This window comes from Hipposideros armiger, unplaced genomic scaffold, assembly GCF_001890085.2.
Source record: "Hipposideros armiger isolate ML-2016 unplaced genomic scaffold, ASM189008v1 scaffold_393, whole genome shotgun sequence".
In the NCBI taxonomy this organism is placed as follows: domain Eukaryota; kingdom Metazoa; phylum Chordata; class Mammalia; order Chiroptera; family Hipposideridae; genus Hipposideros; species Hipposideros armiger.
Window position 1 is genome coordinate 227170 of NW_017731743.1, and position 6000 is coordinate 233169.

A 6000-nucleotide genomic window follows, 5' to 3' on the forward strand; every position below is an offset into this window, starting at 1 on the left:
ATACCCAGAAGTGGGATTACTGTGTCCTGTACTGTCTCTTGTTATAGCCTTTGTTTTAAAGTCCATTTTGTCTGGTGTAGGTTTTGCTACCACAGCTTTATTTTTTTTTTCCATTTTCATGAAATATCCTTTTCCATCCCTTTATTTTCAGTCTGTGTTTTCTGTCTGTGTGTTTTTTAATCTGAAGTGAGTCTCTTGTAGGCAGCTTATGTAAGGGTCTTGTTTTCTTATCCATTCAGCTACCCTATCTTTTGATTGGAGCGTTTAACCCATTTACATCGAAAGTAATTGTTGAGGGCTGGCCGAGTGGCACATTGGTTAAGAGCTGCCTTGGGATGCCAGCTCTGAGAAGCAGGGCCCCAGTTTGGATCCCACATGAGGGCCAGTGACACTGCGCCCTCTACAGCTAAGATAGTGAACAACAACTCAATCTGGAGCTGGACTGTCGTGAGTCGCCAGTGACGGCATAGGCTGCAGCCCCTGCTGCTGTGGGCTGCCATAAGCTACCATGTATGGCCAACAGCCAGTGTAAACTGCCAAGAGCTGCCATGAGTGACCGTCCAGAGGCCAGTGACTGATCTGCCTCACCCAGGAAGATCACAGTGATCACAATAACAACATGGGAATGTGAAGCAACATCCTCCACAACTAGACTGAAGAACAAAAGGACAGCAACTTGTCTGTTCCCCTTCCCCCAATTCCCCAGCGCTGTTCCCATCCCCCAATTCCCCAATAAAATCTTTAAAAAAAAGAAAGAAAAGAAAGTAATTCTTCTTCTTCTTCTTCTTCTTCTTCTTCTTCTTCTTCTTCTTCTTCTTCTTCTTCTTCTTCTTCTTCTTCTTCTTCTTCTCCTCCTCCTCCTTCTTCTTGAAGTCTTTCTAACATTTCTTGTAATACTAGTTTAATGTTGATGAACTTCTTTAGCTTTTTCTTGTCTGGGAAGCTCTTTATCTGTCCTATGATTCTAAATGATAGCCTTGCTGGATAGAGTAATCTTGGTTGTAGGTCCTTGCTTTTCATCACTTTGAATATTTTCTGCCAATCCCTTCTGGCCTGCAAAGTTTCTGTTGAGGAATCAGCTGACAGTGTTATGGGAGCTACCTTGCAGGTAACGAATTGCTTTCCTCTTGCTGCTTTTAAGATTCTCTCTTTGTCTTTAAGCTTTGGCATTTTAATTGTGGTGTGTCTTGGTGTGGGCCTCTTTGGGTTTGTCTTGTTTGGGACTCCCCTGACTTGTATGTCTACTTCCTTCACCAGGTTAGGGAAGTTTTCTGTCATTATTTCTTCAAATATGCTTTCAATTCCTTGCTCTCTATTTTCTTCTGGTACTCTAGTAATGTGAATGTTGGTACATTTGATGTTGCCCCAAAGGCCCCTTAAAGTATCCTTATTATTTTAGATTCTTTTTTTTTTTTTGCTATTTTGATTGGTTGTTTTCTGCTACCTTAATTTCTAAATCGCTGATTCAATCCTCTGCTTCATCTAAGTACTGTTGAGTCCTTCTCATGTATTCTTTATTTTAGTTATTGTACTCTTCATTTCTGATTGGTTCTTTTTTATGTCTTCTATGTCCTTTTTTACATTTCCTATCTCTTCGATGAAGTCCTCCCTAAGATCATCGAGCATCTTTATAACCAGTGTTTTGAACTCTGTATCTCATATTGGGTTGTCAGAAAAGTCATGGGGAATTTTTCTGTTTTTCAAAGGTCATTTATTTATATAAAGAACAAATGTCAATGGATATATTGCCTGTTTTATTCGATAATCTTTTGCCATCTTTCAGTGAACTTCATAATTCCTCATCATAGAAGAAGAACCTGTGTTTAGTTGCGAAAAACTGAACAAGGTGCTGATTTACAGCCTCATCCGAATTGAACGTTATACCATGAAAGGAGTTTTGAAGAGACCGAAACAAGTGGAAGGTCAGGCAAGTATGGCGAGTGTGGCTCCAATAATTTTTGATGGGTGGTCAAACTTATGTGTGGTCTCATGTTGTTGTGATGGAACACAACTCCTTTATAATTAACAAGCTCTGGACGTTTCTAGATGATGGATTCATTCAGACTGTCCAATCACCGACAGTACACATTCAAATTGATTGTTTGGTTCCTTGGTAGGGGCTTGAAAAACATGACACCTTTATAATCCCACCACACTGAGAGCATAACCTTCCTCTGATGAATGTCTGCTTTCGATGTCGTTTGAAGCGAATCATCAGGTGGGGACCAAGACTGTTTGCACACCGCATGGTTTTAAACAATGCACTTCTCATCACCAGTTATTAGTCGCTTCAAAAAAGGATTGTTTTCCTCATGTTTAATGAGCATATTGCAGATGTTTATATGCTCCATCAAATGAACTTTTTTTGCGTTCATGCGGAACCCAAATATCGAGCTTGCTTACGTATCCCAGCTTCTTCAGGTTGTCATGAATGCTTGAATGATGGTTGTTCAATGTTTCTGCAATCTCTCCTATCGTGTAACATGGGTTTGACTCGATCAATGCCTTTATTTTGTCGTTGTCAGCCACGGTGGGCCTCCCTGACCGAGGAGCGTTGTTGAGATCAAAATCACCAGCACAGAATTTCATGAACCATCGTTGGCAATAACGTTCCTGTAGAGTATTTTCACCATAAACTTGATGCAACTTTTCACAAGTTTGATGAATGTTTTTCCCTTTATGGAAGTAAAACAGTAAAATATGGCAAAAATGCACAGTTTGGTCTTCCATCTTCAACTTGTTGTAAAATCTCCAAAACTCAACCAAATTGCTCAAATTTGTTTTAGAATGAAGCTAGAACTGTCAGCTGTCAAATGACATAGCAATAACATAGATGCAAATGACTCTAGTACTTCCAAAACTGAACTAGTGCAAACATGTGTCATGACTTTTCCGACAACCCAATAGTATATTTGTCTCTATTTTGTTTCATTATTTTTCTGGAGCTGTATTCTTTTCTTTCATTTGTGAAATGTTTCTTTGTCTCCCCAATTTGGCTGCCTCCCTGTGTTTGTTTCTATGTATTAGGTAGTGATGCTGTGTCTCCTGGTCTTAGTAGAGTGGCCTTATGTAGTAGGTGTGCTGTGGGGCCCAGAGGCACAATCTCCCTGGTAACCTGAGCCAAGTGCTCAAGGTGTGTCCCTTGTGTGGGTTGCATGTGCCCTCCTGTTGTAGATGAGCCTTGGTTACTGCATGTCAATGGGAGGGATTGACAGTTAGGCTGATTGGTTGTGAGGACTGGCTGTGACTACAATAGAGGAGCTATTGTTCATGGACTGACCTTATAGAGCAGGAATCACTTTAGCAGGGCTCTAGTACCTTCCCAGTCTGTCCTTTGGGTTTGTCAGCTACAGAGGCAGCTGTGTGGTGCTCTGACTTGGTCTAAAGCCAGCCACCGGATGTGCCAGCCCTGTGGCCTCCTGGGAGGGGCCCTGCTTCAGGCCAAGTCTTGCTGTAGCTTGTGCCTTGCCTAGAGCCATCTGGCATGAGCCACAAAACAATCTGCAGATAACAGCCACTGCACTGGCCTTGGAGGTGCCTGGGAGAGGCCAAGGTGCAAACCAAGGCTGGCTGCCACTAATGCTGGGCAAGCGTTATGGGGCATGCTGAGGCCAGATGCTGTTTGTTTGGGGTTTGTGAATCTTTGAGAGATTTTAGGAAAGTTTGCAGCATGAGCCAAGACAGGCCATTTGTATGGAAAAGCCATTGGAAGCAGCTTGAATGTGCCCAAAATTTGGGTAGGATGGGGTCTCAGGGAATCACCAGGGCAGGTCAAACAGTGTTATCCAGGTTAATGGAGACTTGGATATGGCAGCACCTGCATCTGCACACTGGGTTGGAGGAGGGCTCAACAAAGAAATAACAGCTTCTGCCAATACTTCTGTCTGAGAGGAAGCTGCCCCTCCAGACCTCACTCTGAAGCCAGACAATTCAGTTCCTCCTTGTAAGTCCCTGGCACCTTTTGAGCTGCTGACCTAGTGCTGGAACTCAGAGCAAGTGAGTCCATCAGTGAGTAAGTCTATGCACAGACCCTTTAAGAGTAACTCCTGTGACTCCAAGAGCCCTCCGTCTCACTCAGCCACAATCTCCTCTGGTTTTCACAGCGAGAAATTGTGGGGACTTCTCTTCCCAGCACTGAAACCCTGGGCTAAAGATCCTGGTGTGGGGCTGGGATCCCTCACTCCTCCAGAGGGACCTCTACAGCTGAGATATCCCTCCCTTTTTTGTGTGTCTTAAATTATTTATTAGTTAAGAATTTTTAAAAAGTTACTCATATTAGCAGTAACAGTGGAGCTGGAGAGTATTGCACCTTCTCCAAGCTGCATAGCGAGAACCACCAATAGTATGGTGGAACTTGTGGCCCTTTCCAAGGCCCTCACATCTCCCTGTGCTTGCAAACTGGTTTGGTGATCCACTGAGTGTCAGGATTCCGTCTGATAGCTTTATGGAATGGATCCATGAGGATAACCTCAAAGAATTTGTACATGGAATCTTCACCAACCCAGTAAGAATTCAGAACTCTCAGATTGCCACGGTGGCATCCAGCTTGCTCCTTGGCAACAGACTGAAGGCTCCAAGCAAACTTGACACCGTGATGGACAGGCTTGCCATAGGTCGCACCCTCAGGAAATAGGCATTTACAGCCAACATGGCGCACACGAACTCGATGGGTGACATACCTTGCTTGGCCTTGTATCCCAGCCTGTGCGCTTTATGGGGCCAGGTTGGGCTGGGGGTCCTGTGGAGCACAGAGAACTGGCTGTACTGCCAGCAGCACAACCCGAGAAGAAACCGCATTGTATCGGACTGCTGCTTCCTCCATAGCTCCTGGATGTACTATTTGTAAGCACCCATCTTGGTTTACCTGATGGCTGTGGCCAGACCTCCTTTCCAACTTTTAAATGTCACATGTGGGCGTAGGAGCTGCCCGATCCATGTCTCTGCCACTCCTACCAGTCTACCAGTCTTGTAAAGGTGGCTTCTCTGAATGTTCTTAGTTGTAGGATTTCAGGCAATTCTCAATTATGGTTGTTCTCTAGTTGAGTTGTAATTTTGATGTCATGAGAGGAGGCAAGCACAGTTTACCTACCCTGCCATCTTGACCAGATGCTGTATAATATGATTTTTGTGCACCTGTGAAAGCTGGATCACAGACAAGATGTAAACAACTCTGGCCATTAGTTTGACCCTGTGATTGATTAACAGATGCCAAATAAACAAACACAGAATCTGAGAAAATTATGGAAGTCTAAGATGCCTTCAATCCAATCCCTCCATTTTATAAATGAGGAAGTTTATGTATATTAAAGAGGTAATGTCTTTTTCCAAAATCCAATGAAGATTGTTAGCAGTACTGCATGGAATAGAATTCTCAAGCACTACTCCCAACTTTGTGACTTCTCTGCTATACTCTGTTGACTTATTCAATATTCATATTTATTTATGCAGTTCCCTTCACAATGGCTTGAGAATCTAAAGCAAGGGTTGTCAAACATTTTCTGTAAAGAAACAGAAAGTAAATATCTTTGACTTGTGGATCATACAATCTCTGTCACAACTACTCAACTCACTGCAGCACTAAAGCTGCTACAGACAATACGTAAGCAAGTGGGTGTATCTGTGTTCCAATAAGCTTTATTTATGGACATTAAAATTGGAATTTCTTATTGATTTTCACATGTCATGAAATATTAAAAAAATTTTTTTTCAACCATTTAAAAATGTAAAACTATTCTTAGCTTGCAAACTAAACAAAAATAGACAGGAGGCTAAGTTTTGCCCATAAACCATAGTTACTCACCATTGGGTTAAATAATATCTGCACATTCCCTATGAAATCTCAGATATTTGAACCAGATAACAGTTCACCACTCTAGGTCTTAGTTTCTTTCTTTTTTTGTGTGCATTTTATTTTATTTTTTTTATTTGTTTCAGGTATACAACACAACATAATAATTAGACATTTACACCACTCACAAAGTGATAACCCTCAAAGTCTAC

The 6000-nt window shown here is 42.3% G+C and overlaps 1 pseudogene; it reads right to left on the reverse strand.

Annotated features, from left to right (window-relative positions):
• Positions 1-4275: 4275 nt before the first annotated feature.
• Positions 4276-4854, reverse strand: LOC109393852 (60S ribosomal protein L15 pseudogene; annotated as a pseudogene).
• Positions 4855-6000: the final 1146 nt, after the last annotated feature.